General features: G+C 36.8%; 2 long non-coding RNA genes across 2 annotated transcripts; both read right to left on the bottom strand.

Moving 5' to 3' along the window:
- Nucleotides 1-1,464: 1,464 nt before the first annotated feature.
- LOC134305890 (uncharacterized) lies at nt 1,465-4,261 on the bottom strand. Its single transcript, XR_010008859.1, has 4 exons — nt 3,785-4,261; nt 3,537-3,684; nt 2,703-2,792; nt 1,465-1,597 (listed from the first exon to the last, which is right to left on the bottom strand). It is a non-coding gene; the product is annotated as an uncharacterized LOC134305890 (long non-coding RNA).
- A 5,629-nt stretch (nt 4,262-9,890) lies between these two features.
- On the bottom strand, nt 9,891-13,149 carry LOC134305889 (uncharacterized). The gene is made up of 3 exons (XR_010008858.1): nt 13,121-13,149; nt 10,532-10,693; nt 9,891-9,936 (listed from the first exon to the last, which is right to left on the bottom strand). It is a non-coding gene; the product is annotated as an uncharacterized LOC134305889 (long non-coding RNA).
- Between the last annotated feature and the right edge of the window lie 1,096 nt (nt 13,150-14,245).

Here is a 14,245-nt window from a genome sequence, read left to right as displayed (position 1 = left end):
TTGCTTGGCTGAGAGATATTGTAGTTGTGCCAATATGCATGATAACTGCCCACCATCTAGGCTGTTCTAACCAGGCTGCAGTGGCATCATGAACAAGAAACCTGGGCCCGTATGTATCAAACTTCTTAGCGTGGAATTTTGGACTTAAGTGCTGAAAAATTCTTAGATTTGCTCCTAATCACCGAGTTAAGTGTAAGTGCCAGTTATCAAAACTCTGAAGTCTAAGAATCACTCTTACTCTCCCGAAAAGTTAAGACTGCTCCAGAGGTCTCTTAAGTTGTTAAGAGTCGCCACCGGGGGACAGAGATGGCACTGAGAAGACAGAGACGCGTGCGAACCTTCCAAGAGCGGAAGAATGTCTTTGAAATGTTTGATGACTTTCAGTTAATTAAACGATATAGACTGGACAGAGCAGGAATCATATTTGTCACTGACTTAGTGAGAGATGTCATCTCACCATCAACTACACGCAGCAACGCCATCCCAGCTGAATTAAAAGTAGTGCTGATGCTTCGTTTTCTTGCTACAGGAAAAATGCAGCAGTGTAGTGCTGATGATTTGGGACCATCCCAACCAACAATTAGCCGAGTTGTCATGCAAACAATTATGGCACTTACAGCGCGACACATTGTCACCCGTTTTATTGACTTTCCAACAACACACAATAGGTTTGTCTACTATGTTATCCATATGTATTTTCTTTTTGCATAATCCTAATTTAGGCTATAGCTAATTAGTTTTCGTGAAATCATCTCACAGGGCACACCGTTCTACACGAAGTGTGGTAGAAAGAGGGATTGGCCAGTGGAAGCGCAGATTCCACATTTTACATTCTGAAATTCGGTACAGTCCGGAAAAAGTGTGCCGAATCATAATGGCATGTGCAATTCTGCATAATATTTGTAAGAAGCGCAACATCCCTTCCCCCCCAACACTGGAGAACCGTGATGACGGTGATGAAGATGGAGATGAGAGCACCCCTGCCAGCACACGTGATGCGACAGGCTACAGACAACACTTTGCAATCCTTCATTTTAGGTACAGATTTCAATTTTATGTATAAATATGCACAATAATTAGGCATCAAGATAAGCATGGCTTTACATTTTTATTGTTCTTCCTTTCGTTTTTTTAGCGCTAGACTATAATATTCATACTGCAATTTCAATACTTTAATTTGTAGCTTTAACTTTTGCCTTTTCAGTTCCTGTATGTCATTCGGGAGCGAGTCCTCTACCAGACCTCCTTCAGACGCCCACTCTTCCTCCGGCCAGTCATGACTTGAGGTGTTTGGAAGCTCGGTCAAAAACGGAGGAGCAGATGGAGAATCTGTGCTCAAGCCAGCAGGGTCCATAGCACGAGCAGCTTCTTCATTACTGACGATGCAATAAATTTGAAGTGATAATTAGCATCACAGTGTTTGTGTGAAAATGTAAATAAATGACTAAAAAAACTTGCCTTTGAGATAGGTTTTCAAATTTCAATAATGCAGGATCCTGACCCCCGTCCACACCACAAATCACTGCACTGTCTTCCCCGAGGATACGCTGTACCACTTCACAAACTGCGCTAAGAGGCTTTCCCGGTGGTCCACCGCCTGAATGTGATTCAGTTAGAATGTATACAGTCTCCAAAATAAATCATAGAAAATATATGAATAACAAAAGAAAGAATGGAAAATTATACATACCAGTGCGTGTCATATAGGACTTATAGGCGGATATTTCTGTGCGGCTTTTTGACAGAATATTATACCATTTCTTTTCACAGTCAGATGGTGAGCGAATGCAGGCAACATGAGATGCAGTCATAAGTCGTGAGATTTCCTCCCAAGCATTTTTTTTGTCCGCACTAGTTAGTGTGGGACTGAACTTCCCTTTTATAATATTTTTTCATTCTTCTATTAACTCTACAAGTGTAAGTGTTTCCTCCTCTCTCCAGTTCGGTTTCCTTTTACAATCCATGGCTTTAGTGATCACAGCATCAATGAAAGCTTTTAAATGCACATGACAAATTGTTTAATCAGCCTAGCACCTGTTTCAATTTGTCACCAACAAATAAATAATTGCAACAACATGAAGACTTGTTTTTATTCGGATTATTTATTAACAACGTGAATACAGTGTTTTATTTCAGACATTCTTCACAAAAATAATAATTGCACCATTCTTAAGTTAAATGTGAAAGTATTTCAACATTTTTAAAACTTTGATCTTGACTTTTCTCAGGAAATAATCTTAAACTTGAAATCCGATGCAGTGATTGGTTCTTGCCGGGGGTTTGGAAATGACGTCATCCCAGAATCAGCTTTGCGGCACTGACAGGTGTCGTAAATTAGCTCTTAGACTGACACTTAAGAATTACTCCTACACTTCGCTTAAAGTGAGACTGAGAGGCTTAATAAATAATTTTTAGTCTCAGCTTTTAACTAAGAATAATTTTAGACTTAAGTCCATTCTTAGCAGCATTCTTAGGAGAAATTTTTAAGAAGTTTGATACATACGGGCCCTGGACTGCTTTATACTGGAACCACATCATCTTTAGCAATAAACCCAGCTTCTGTCTGGGATCTGATTAGTTTGAGTATAGAGAGTTTCATTCTGGAGTTTAGAAAATGAACACTCATTTTACATTACCATGTTTGATACCTTAAACTCTACAAGTTATGTTACACATGCAATACATGTTCTGATCACACTTACCTCAGCAGTCTTTAAAAACTTGGATGGATCCTCTCTGAGAAAGTGTGGAAGGCCTCTAAGCGTGACTGACCTTTTATTTTGGAGTGAATTCTGTTGAAGACAGAGCACATAAGGCATGTCAGTATGAGTAACTACAATTAAATTGGTTAGGGAACCAATCTTGTGATCGTAAGGTTGCCGGTTCGATCCTCTGACAGAACCTTGGGCAAGTCACCTAACCAACTGTTCTCTGGGCGCCGTTGATAAGGCTGCCTCCTAGTGTGTGTTCACTAATGTGTATGTGTGTTTCACTGCATGGACGGGTAAAATGCAGAGGACTAATTCTAATTTGTGCAAGCACAGTGGCCAATGAGTGTGTGGTGTGGTACATGGGTTGGGTACCAAAATCAGTACTTTTAAAAGAGCCTCACAGGACCACCACATGCATTATTTAGGTGGTGGATCATTCTCAGCATTGCAGGGACACCAACATGGTGGTAGTGTTTTAGTGTGTGTTGTGTCTTCCACTTGTATCAGCAGACCAGTGTCACTGCTGGACTGAGAATAGCCCACCAACCAAAAACATCCAGCCAACAGTGTCCTGTGGCAACTAATGGACTACAGGATGACTAATGTAAACTGTGTACGAAAAGATGAGCTATTGTCCCTGACATTACATCACAAAGTGGACCAACAAGGTAATAGAGCTGACTGTGAAAGGACACAGTGTTTAAAAACTCCAGTGTCTGCTGTACTCGCACAGTGCTGAGTCTGATCCACTCACCAGTGCAACACTCATTACCACATCACATCTGAGTGAACTGCATATTTCTCGGACACAGCTGTAATACTCACATCATAATCAAGCATAGTCAGGAGGCTCTGAAATGCAGTGACTCTTGGCCCTGTACATCTGCAAGAATCTAGCCAAATGCTGGTCCAGCCCAGAAACGAACGAATCCCACAAGCCAATGGACGTAAGTCGAGTGAATTCAGCTTCAATCTACAGTAAACAAGACAAGAAAACAGAAAAATTAATTCATGCAATGTGTACGTCATGGTACATAATCGGTAATGTAGAGGATTTTTAACATAACATTTACCTGTCGATCAGTGAACAAAGCTGGCCATTTGGCTTTCACCTCTGCCACAAGTGGTTGTTCTTCGACTATTTCTTTTCGTCGTAGAGAGAATGTGCTGGCCATCATGTCAGTAACTTTCTTCCAATCTACTTTCTTCTTCTTCATCTCCTCAACATTATGACTGACTACAGGAACGTCATTTCCTGTCACGCTGTTTTCCTGTTTGGCACGGCCGGATCGCTGCCGATATTTTTTTAAGGAATAAACTGCTGGATTTGATTAAGGAATTCGGTTGGAGGTTGGATAGATGATCGGGTAAAGCTGTTTTCGTATAGGGAAAGACGATCGGAGATCGGCGATTAAGTGCGAGCTTGTAACACCGTTTCAACTACGCGCTCGCTCAGAACGCTCTGCACGGAGGCCGACTGAAGGGGGCTGCTACATCGCGCTAGCTCTAAACAGTCATGCCGCCTAAAGGAGCAGGAATGGCAAGTGAGGATAGTGTTTCCCTTCAACAAGTAAAATAATTGTTACACCAGCAAAAAGACTTCTATGTTCAACTCCTACAGCAGCAAGAGAGTAATTTTAAAGGATCCGTTCAACTTATAATGGAGACAATGAATAAAAGAGTCGATGAGATTGTGAGAGAGACATAAAGGCCAGCCTACAGTTTTCTCAAAAGGATATTGAGGAGATGAGTGGGGATATCAAAAGAATCAAAATAGATTTAAAATCAATACAAACTGACAAAGACGATATGTGAATCCATGATAACAATGACTGGAAAGATGGACTATTTGGAGGGTCAGTCTAGGAGAAACAACATTGTAGTGGACGGTATTCCAGAAACAGCAAATTGTAAAAATCTAAAAGGGAGTAACATCTACGTTAGTGAAGATAGTATAGAAGCTGTTCGTCAGAAGAGGAAAGAACTTATGCCAGCCTTGAGAGCTGCAAGAGAGAGGGGTGATGTGGCATATCTTAGATATGATAAACTAGTAGTACATCCTCCCAATAGGATGGAGAAAGCAAAGGAGATGCATAATATAAGAGGTGGGAGTTAGGGCTGGGCGATATATCGAGATTTTATAAAATATCGATATATTTTCATACGCGATATAAGATAAGACAATATCGCCTATATCGATATAGATGTTGCGTTCCAGTTAGATCCGACAGTTCGTCTTTCTCTTCTCCCAGTTTGTCTCTGCACATGTTCACCTGCCCTGCCCCTCTGCCTCACTGAACACAACTCGCCCCTCCCCACTGCTTCACCAGCGATAGCATGGAGACGGATAAAGACATGACAGAAGCTATCGAAGAGGAGCTGCTTACTGAAAAGAAAAATAATGACTCTTTTTGGAATTATTTGGAGATGGTTCGAATTCAAAGTGTCAGATGAGCAGCAGAATAATGTATTCTGTAGAGAATGCCGAAAACAAGTCCAGATAAAAGGTTCCAGCTCCGTGTACCGTCATTCGTTTTTCACTTCAAATCCCAAAGTTAAAAAACAAGAAAACGAGTCGTTATTCGTTTTAAAAACCAACACAAGCTGCGCTGACATGCACGTATTTACTTCACATTAAGTGTTGAGAAAGTAATAATAACGTAACGGTGCGTCTCCTGTTGTTCTGACTCGTGTTTGTATATGTGATGTGCATATACAGTATTTGCTCTATCTGTAAATACAAACATTATGGGGATTTCTGTACTGGATGTTGTACGTGGTCGTGTTAGTTTATACTGGACGATCGCCCGACGTCCGACACATCATTTATTTATTTATCTTCTATTATAGTATTTCTTGTTGTCGGCCAATAAACAACCAAACATTATTAAATTGCATGCACTAACTCTGCAGTAAACAAGGAGCAAACAGCAATTAAACAACAAATAAAGCTGTTAAATCATAATAAAGTGAATAATAAAGTGCATCAGCAGAACGCTGATTAAAATGCATTAGATGTTGTAATAGTTACACAGTAACATGAACGATTAGTTCTGCCTGTATTACAGAACTGAGTTCTACACAGTAAAATAAAATATTAATGTAAATGTTAATGTTGTGGCGACATATACATAAAATAATGTATAAAGTCCAAACATGGGGGGGTGGGGGGTTAACGAGGGGTTTACTTTAACGGGGTTTTACTTTTAATGTCACACAAGCTCAGCCGGAAACCGTGTCATTCCAACATCTTCCCTACACACTCGCTCCCTGCGCCCTATAGTACATTTAACATTCTTAAAGGACAAGACAATATATTTGTAATTCACATTAGACGACAGGCGATGCCTTAGAAAACAACTTTTTTTTTTCTTAGAATAGGAAAAATTATTCTTGTGTGAAGCTTCCCCAGCATGAATATTAATAAAAGTGGCTGTAAAAAAATTGGAACATGTAGCTTTGTCTCAGAAGTGTCTTTTTAAAAAAATATCGAGATATATATCGTATATCGCCGTTCAGCAAAAAATATCGAGATATTATTTTTGATCCATATCGCCCAGCCCTAGTGGGAGTCTAGCGGTACGTACGCGAATTAGAACACAAACACAAAATGTGTAATATTAAGAAGTTCATTGTATGATGTAAAGCATAGTTATGAATATAAATAGATAATGCCATCTGTAAATAAACTTTCAAAGAAAGGGTTAAATATAGCACATCTTAATATATGCAGTTTAAGAAACAAAATTCATGAAATAGCTGAAATATTGGAAGATCATAAAATTCATGTTTTAACAGTATCAGAAACACATCTAGACTCTACCTTTGAAAATGATGTTGTAGCAATACAAGGGTTTAATATTTATAGGAAAGATAGGAATAGCTATGGTGGCGGGATTGCGATCTATATCCAAACACATATAGTAGCAAAACTTAGAACTGACTTGTCTTTTAATGAACTAGAAGCCTTGTGGTTACAAATACAGTTACCTCATCTGCAACCTCTACTTGTAGGATGCTGCTATAGACCACCAAATGCTGATAGTAGATATTTTGAATTGATGGGGAAAATGATGGATAAAGTGACTGATGGAAATAGGGAAATATATTTGTTGGGCGACATCAACATTGACTGGCTATCAACATCTTGTCCACTTAAAAAGAAGTGGTTAAATATATTAAATACCTGTTACATAGAACAAGTAGTAACTGTTCCAACAAGAACCGTAACAAATAAGGCGGGAATAAAAACATCTACATGCATAGATCATATTTGTACAAATGCAAGTGATCAGTGTTCTAAGGCTATTTCTGTGCCAGTAGGCAGCAGTGATCATAATATAGTAATTATAACAAGAAAAACTAAAATGCCGAAAGCTGCACCACGAGTAGCTATAAAACGATCTTATAGGCAGTTTAAATTAGACAAATTCATTGAAGATATAAAAACTGTATGCTGGACTGATATATACGAACAGGAAAACCCAGATAATGCACTTGAAAAATGTATGGAGTTGTTTATGCTAGTGGTAGAGAAACACGCACCCTTGAAAAAGTCCACAGTAAGGAACATAAAGTTTCCATGGATGGATGAAGAATTAAAGAACAGCATGGTCCAAAGGGATGAGGCAAAAAGGGAAGCTATAAAAAAAATGGCAGTACTGTACTTTGGAAGGTATATTATAAATTGAGAAATTATGTTTGCAAAATCAATAGGAAAAAGAAAAAAAAGAGTATTACAAAAATAGGATTGGGGATTCAATTAACAATGGAAAGGAACTATGGAAGACAGTAAAATCTATATTAGGTAGGAAGGGAAATCTGTTGCCATTTTCTATCGAGGTCGAAGGATCATTTTTAACAAAACCAAAGTCAATAGCTAATTATTTTAACAATTATTTCATTAATAAAACAGATATCCTTCAAAGTAAGATGACCAAACAAAAGGACAAACAATACCGTTTAAATATAAAAGAGTTAATAATGAAAGAGAAAAACTGTCAATTTAAAAACTTCCATGTAAGTGAGGAAGAGGTTGAAAAACTTATAAACAATATACAAAATGAAAGAACATCGGGAATTGACAACTTAGATGGGAGAATTTTAAAAATGGCTGTAAAATATATAACTAAACCGGTCTGCTATATCTTTAAATTAAGTTTAAGAAAGGGGATATACCCCAAATTGTGGAAGGAAGCAAAAGTGATCCCAATACCTAAAGATATCAAAAGTCCCTTAAATGGACCCAATGGTCGACCTGTAAGTCTACTACCAAGTTTGGGAAAATTGTTAGAGAAAGTAATGACATCTAGAATACAAAGCTATTTATCTGAGAACAATCTAATCTCTAACTGTCGGCATGCTTATAGGAAAGGACATTCAACATGCACTGCATTAATACAAATGAATGATGATTGGTTAAAAGAACTAGAAGATAAAAGATTAGTAGGAGTAATACTTTTAGACCTTAGTGCAGCATTTGATGTGCTGAATCATGAGCTGTTGTTGAATAAGCTAGTTTGTTATGGGATTGATGCGCCTGTTATTGCATGGTTTCAAAGTTATCTTTCGGATAGGAGTCAAAGGGTTTTTTACAATGGAAGTTTGTCAGAAAGCAAGCAGGTGGATCTTGGAGTCCCACAAGGAAGCTGTCTTGGTCCACTGTTGTTCTCAATATATATAAATGATCTGCCGCTAGTGTTGAATAAAGCCAAGTTACAGATGTATGCTGATGATACTACTCTTTATGCATCAGCTGAAACAATGAATGATCTATCTAATGAGTTGGAGGAGGAATTAAAGTCAGTAACAAACTGGATCAAAGACAATAAGCTTATTTTAAACATACCAAAAACAAAGACCATTATAATTGAATCTAAATTATCACCAGAAAGAAAATCGGAGGTGACATTAAAGATAGACGAAGAAATAATTAAACAAGTAAAAGAAGTAAAACTATTGGGGGTCATAATAGATGATAGATTATCATGGGAAAAGCATATTGAGAATACAATAACAAAAATGGGCAAATGCTTAGCTGTAATAAGAAGATGTTCAGAATTTTTCACACAGAAGGCATTAAAACTAGTAATAAAATCTTTGGTATTATCTAACTTAGATTACTGTGCAGCAGTATGGTCTAATGCAGCAAAAAAACATCTGATGAAATTACAGATAATGCAGAATAAGGCAGCAAGAACAGCACTGCATTGCCCATATAGAACCAACATTGATAAAATGCACAAGGAACTAGAGTGGCTAAAGGTTGAAGATAGTGGAAGACAAACCTTGTGGAACTCATAAAGAATACTTATGAGCTAAAATATCCAGCGAGCCTTTATGATCAGTTAGAACAAATAAGAGCGAGAGAAACTAATACCACAAGATATTCAACAAAAAACTATTTTAAATTACCAAGAGCAAGAACTAATTACATGTGTAGAACTGTGGTTTACAGAGCTATTAAGGAGTGGAACTCTTTGCCTGTTTCACTACTTAAAATTGAGAGTAAAATATGTTTTAAGAAATCACTAAAAAGACATTATTTAACAAATGTAAAGATTAGCTGAATCAGTGCTAGTAAGATCAATAACCGGGCAGTTTAAGCTAAAACAGAGAAATTTTAATGTAATGTGTTACTTATGTACTATTTAATTGTTTTGTATGTATGTATTTTCTGTTTGTCGGACCCCAGGAAGAATAGCTGCTATGGAAATAGTAGCTAATGGGGATCCAAATAAAACAATAAACTTGTCAAGTATCTCAGATTTTGTGTCTTTGCTTATATTGAGAAGGGTTCCGTTCTCCTGGTATGCTTCATTACCATGTTTGAGCTTCAATTCCACATCATACGAAAATTTAGGAATGACAAAAGGGTCAGGCCAAGGTCGACGGCAAATAAGACTGTCCTCAACGGACGATGGTGATGAAAGACTTGCTGTGTCCAGTGTTGAGTCAGTATGATACGACTCAGGGGCTTGCTTGATAATGATCTTAAGAGTTGCCTTCTCTTTAGGAAGTTCAGACAAGTTTACCAAGTTGCAGAACTCATTGTCAAAGTCTGAATCTTGAAATTGCACTACAAAGTCACCTTCCAAACCAAGCTTGCACTTCAAAAAAGTGTGAAAGGAATCAAGAGTCTCTGGCTCACTGTCAGTACTGTACGTATCTTCCTAATGTCATCTTTGTTTAGAATGATTCTCAGTAGCATTTTGGATTCTGGACACTGGGAGAGAATAAATAAAAAATAGCATCACCTTATTGCCTTAATACCATGTTTTGTTCCCAAACTAACCAGTCCCATTCTGCCTTTGTCCACCTGAAATATGTTTAGAATTTAGTCTTCCTATGGGTAATTCCCATTAATATTTACAGCATTTACCTGACACATATTTTACTAATGCATTGTGCAGATTATGATGCATCATCAAAGAGCTGCTGCAGTTACAATCACTAATAATGGTGTCCTACGAATTCCACAATGCTGAGAACAACGGTAAAATTTATGAGGGTATAAATATTTAAATTGTAAAGATTTAAATATTTCCTTGAAAAATGAAGTGTTATCACAATTCTTACAATGTGTTTATTACAATAACTAATATTGTAATAACGATAAACATTTAATTAATCTTGCAGCCCTGACATTAGGCTTAAAATTAATCGTGTTGGTATGGCCAAGTCTTATCCAGTTCAACTGTTCAGCAATGCATTAAATATACACATCTGAGTTCACTTAATCACATCACTTAAATTGCAACATCTCTTAGCATGAAAATACATCAAGTTTAGGAATAATCTGACAATTTGGTCAAACTTACCTCAATGTAGCAGAAATGCTTTTGGAGGGATCAACAGTCTGCCTCGCACCATATAAGCTGACAGGGGGAAGTAATCGTTGAGTTCCTCTGGCTGGACTACAAGCAGCTTTGCAGAGTAGTTCTTGCAGACTTCATAGCATCTCAGGTGTTCCAGGTACCAAGCTGTATAAGGTTCCACAATAAAACAGGGTGTGTTTTCCACAATTAGCACATTTATCATTTTCCCAAAATCAGGAAGTCCACTTGTGCTTCCTGTGGATAAAAACATTCCTTGAGTGTATTTGGTCCCATGGATGAAAGCAGTTGTAGCAAGAGACACAGAAGTCACACTTTTGTATTTCCTTTTGATAGCGTCCTTAACTGAGAGGTCCAAAATCTCAAAAGAAACAGTTGAAATTTTTCCAACTTGCACTGTTGGTTTGAACAGGTTAGGCATGTCCATATTATAAGCTAACATGAGCTGGTGCCTTGAAGCTAAAGTCATCAAAATATTTTTGAAGTTATTAACGTCCCGGACAACTTTCTTAAAAAAAGCTGTGCTTGGCCTCAAATCTTATTGTCCAGAAGTCAAGTAGAGGACCAAAACAGCGAATTAGGTAGGGGTAGTGTTCAAGATAGTGGTGCTTCGGTTTCAACTTAAAAGCAGGAAAAGCTTCTTGCAGAAGCTGCCGATGTTCAAAGATTTTGGCTTCAAGGCAGAAAAGCTTTTCTTCTGTAAATGTGGATGAAGCTAAAATTTCCACAATGTCTTTAAGATCTGTAAGGACACACCAAGCTGTGTCATTCTCTGACACTTTATCCCCAATCAGTAATGGCAGCAGCCTCAAAAGTGTCCAATTCTCATGTCCATTCCCACCAATTGTCCCTTTTAACATAAATGTGTTTGGAATTTTATGTGGCCTGTTTGTTTTGTCTGAAAACTTGTATGGGAAACGCTGAATTGCAGTATTTAGTTCCTCTAAAGTAAAATATTTCTTAGCAATCAATGTCTTTAAACACAAACACAGCTCCACAAGCACTATTCCTTCCAGCAAATCATGTAAAAAGTCAGGTGGAAAGGCTGTTACACAGTGAAAAAAGTTTAGCTTATTTAAGACAGTCACTTTTAATACCATTGACAACTATGCTCTCTTGCTCTTTAAGCTTCTGAACAGCTTCATTGTATGATATTTTTGTTCTAAGTGGAAAGCAACCAGTTCTGACAGATGTACTCTGTATTTCACTGCGGCTGGCTAAGCAGAATCTGTAAAGTTTATCAACAGAAAACGACTCCTGAAAGCCAGCAAAGGAATGTGCTCCTAAATTATCTGATGACACATAAGTACCCGGTCTACTAATGTAAAATCCTTGATTCTCAAATATACAAAGCTCTTTGAGTAGTGGTTCAACAACTCGTTCATAACCAAATGTTTTCACATCAGTACTATTGCACAGCAAGGCTACATATATACTGGACAAGGCTGATCTGTACCTGATTACAAATTTCAAATTCGTCTATATATAACCCTAAGTAAACTGACAACTCATGAGAAACAATTTGACTCTCTTTGAAGTATAGCCCATCATAAAATGATCTGTACTGACCTGACTGTGATTGACAAAGTTTTGGAAAAATCAAATGTAACATCACATCAGCCCTGTTCAATAACGCTGGCAATACACTTGAAATTGGAACATAAACAAAGGTTTTCTTAAGTAAAGGATCTAAAACATACTCAGTTGGTTCAATAACATTGAATCTTTCCTTGTAAAACAAGAGTCTTTTGTATTCAGTTCCAAGAGTCCCAGTCTCTGAAAGACAACTAAAAGGATTAGTTTCCTGCAAGGTTTCTTTCACCAACTTAAGTGTGACCTCATCTACAGTATATTATAACTGTGCTCTTTTAGAATGTCTTCTACAGTTTTCTTGGAAAGTTCACCTGCTAAAGTACCAATTTCATAAAGTTCATTTACTATTTCCTGAGTAGCTGATATAGATACATGCAAGACCGATTGCATACGTAGAAGCAAAGATGCAAGTCTACTCTTAATTTTGTCACCAATGTTATCATGTTCAACTCCAGCATCATAATCATCATCATCATCAAACTGTAAATCAAAATCCACATCAGGTGACTCAGTGTTATTAGAGGAGTTCCCACCAGCATCTAGTTTAACACCGGAGTGTTCACTCAGTGGTGGGCAAGAAAGAAGTTCAGCTTTAAAGTCTTGTAACAAAGCAGAGCTATGATATCGACTTTTGTGTGAAGTAAAACTTGAATAAACCCTTGACTTAAAAGCACAATGATTAAAAGGACAAATGAGTTTCTTTTTTTCTCAAATGAGTGTTAAGATGACAGAAGTATTGTTTAACACTTGCAGGTTGGTTAAAGTCACATAACAGGCATCTAATTTTGAAGTTTACAGATTCACCACATTTAAATCCATGACTTCTCACGTGTGTTGCCAGAGCCTTGTGTGACTTAAAATAGCACACACAATCACTGTAAATGCAAGGAAGTGGTAATCCTCCTCCATAATGACCGTGACTGGATCTATAATGCTCAAGTATTTTTCGACGATTGTTTGTGAAGTAAGTGCAAAACTTACATGTCCACCTCATACAATAACAGCTGCCATCCAATCAAAACCTGAAAGATAAAGTGACAGTATAACAGCTACAGATAAAATACAACTAACAAGCATGACCACCATTAAAATGACAAACATCTTAAACAAACACAAACATGTTTTAACTAGCTATGACAACCACCCAGACATACTTTAAAATGATACTAATTACTTATTTGGCACTAACTCAACTTTGAATGAAACAGGCAATACAATCTTGCAATGTGCACTAAGGAAAAAAACAACTAAAAAAAAATATATCTGATTTGTATCTGGTAATTCAAATGCCTCTACAATTTCAGTGAATGCTTGTTTGCTTATGGTTAGTTAGGTTTAACTTCACGATTGAAGCTCAAAAGTGACAGGTCGATTAACTGGCCAGCCAATTGACTGCGGTAGTTAGTTTTATATTCGACATTCGTTTAACATTCGCCATTCCGATCTATATAAATGGTTCAAAAAACACCTAACACCTATTTATTTTACGATTTCTTGCACAGATTTAAGTATACTACATACTACAAAAATTATTTTATTGTAATTTTGAGGTTAAATGTATTTATTTAAAGAAAGATTAAAATGAAACCGCTGATTAAGCGCCAAGTTCAGCTAAAGCGTTAGGGAGCGTCATCAAACTATCAGAAAAACGTAGGAAACATTTACTCTGCACTTATTACAGAGAAATACATCCATTAAAGTCTTGTAATGTATTCATGGATTCATGTCAATCTATTTTTTATGAACACAAAATAATGTATCTCACAACCTACAAACCTTGTTTTATAGATGATACCTTTATTTTTATTTTATTTTTATTTATACTTAAGATCAATGAATACGTAATACTTTTATATTGGAACTAAATAAATCTATTAAACTCTTACATGATTTAATATAAGAAACCCAAACTATTTTTAATATACACATACTAATGTCCCTCACATCCTACAAAAGTTGTTTTTTAAATTATACTTGTTTTTTTTTTTTTTATTTATACTTAAGATCAATGAATACGTAATGTGTGTATAAGAGATAAATCTATTAAACTCTTACATGATTTAATATAAGAAACCCAAACTATTTTTAATATACACATACTAATGT

This window comes from Trichomycterus rosablanca, unplaced genomic scaffold (assembly GCF_030014385.1).
Source record: "Trichomycterus rosablanca isolate fTriRos1 unplaced genomic scaffold, fTriRos1.hap1 scaffold_160, whole genome shotgun sequence".
NCBI lineage: Eukaryota > Metazoa > Chordata > Actinopteri > Siluriformes > Trichomycteridae > Trichomycterus > Trichomycterus rosablanca.
The sequence above is the reverse complement of the archived record's forward strand: the minus strand, read 5'-3'. Positions and strand labels throughout refer to the sequence as shown.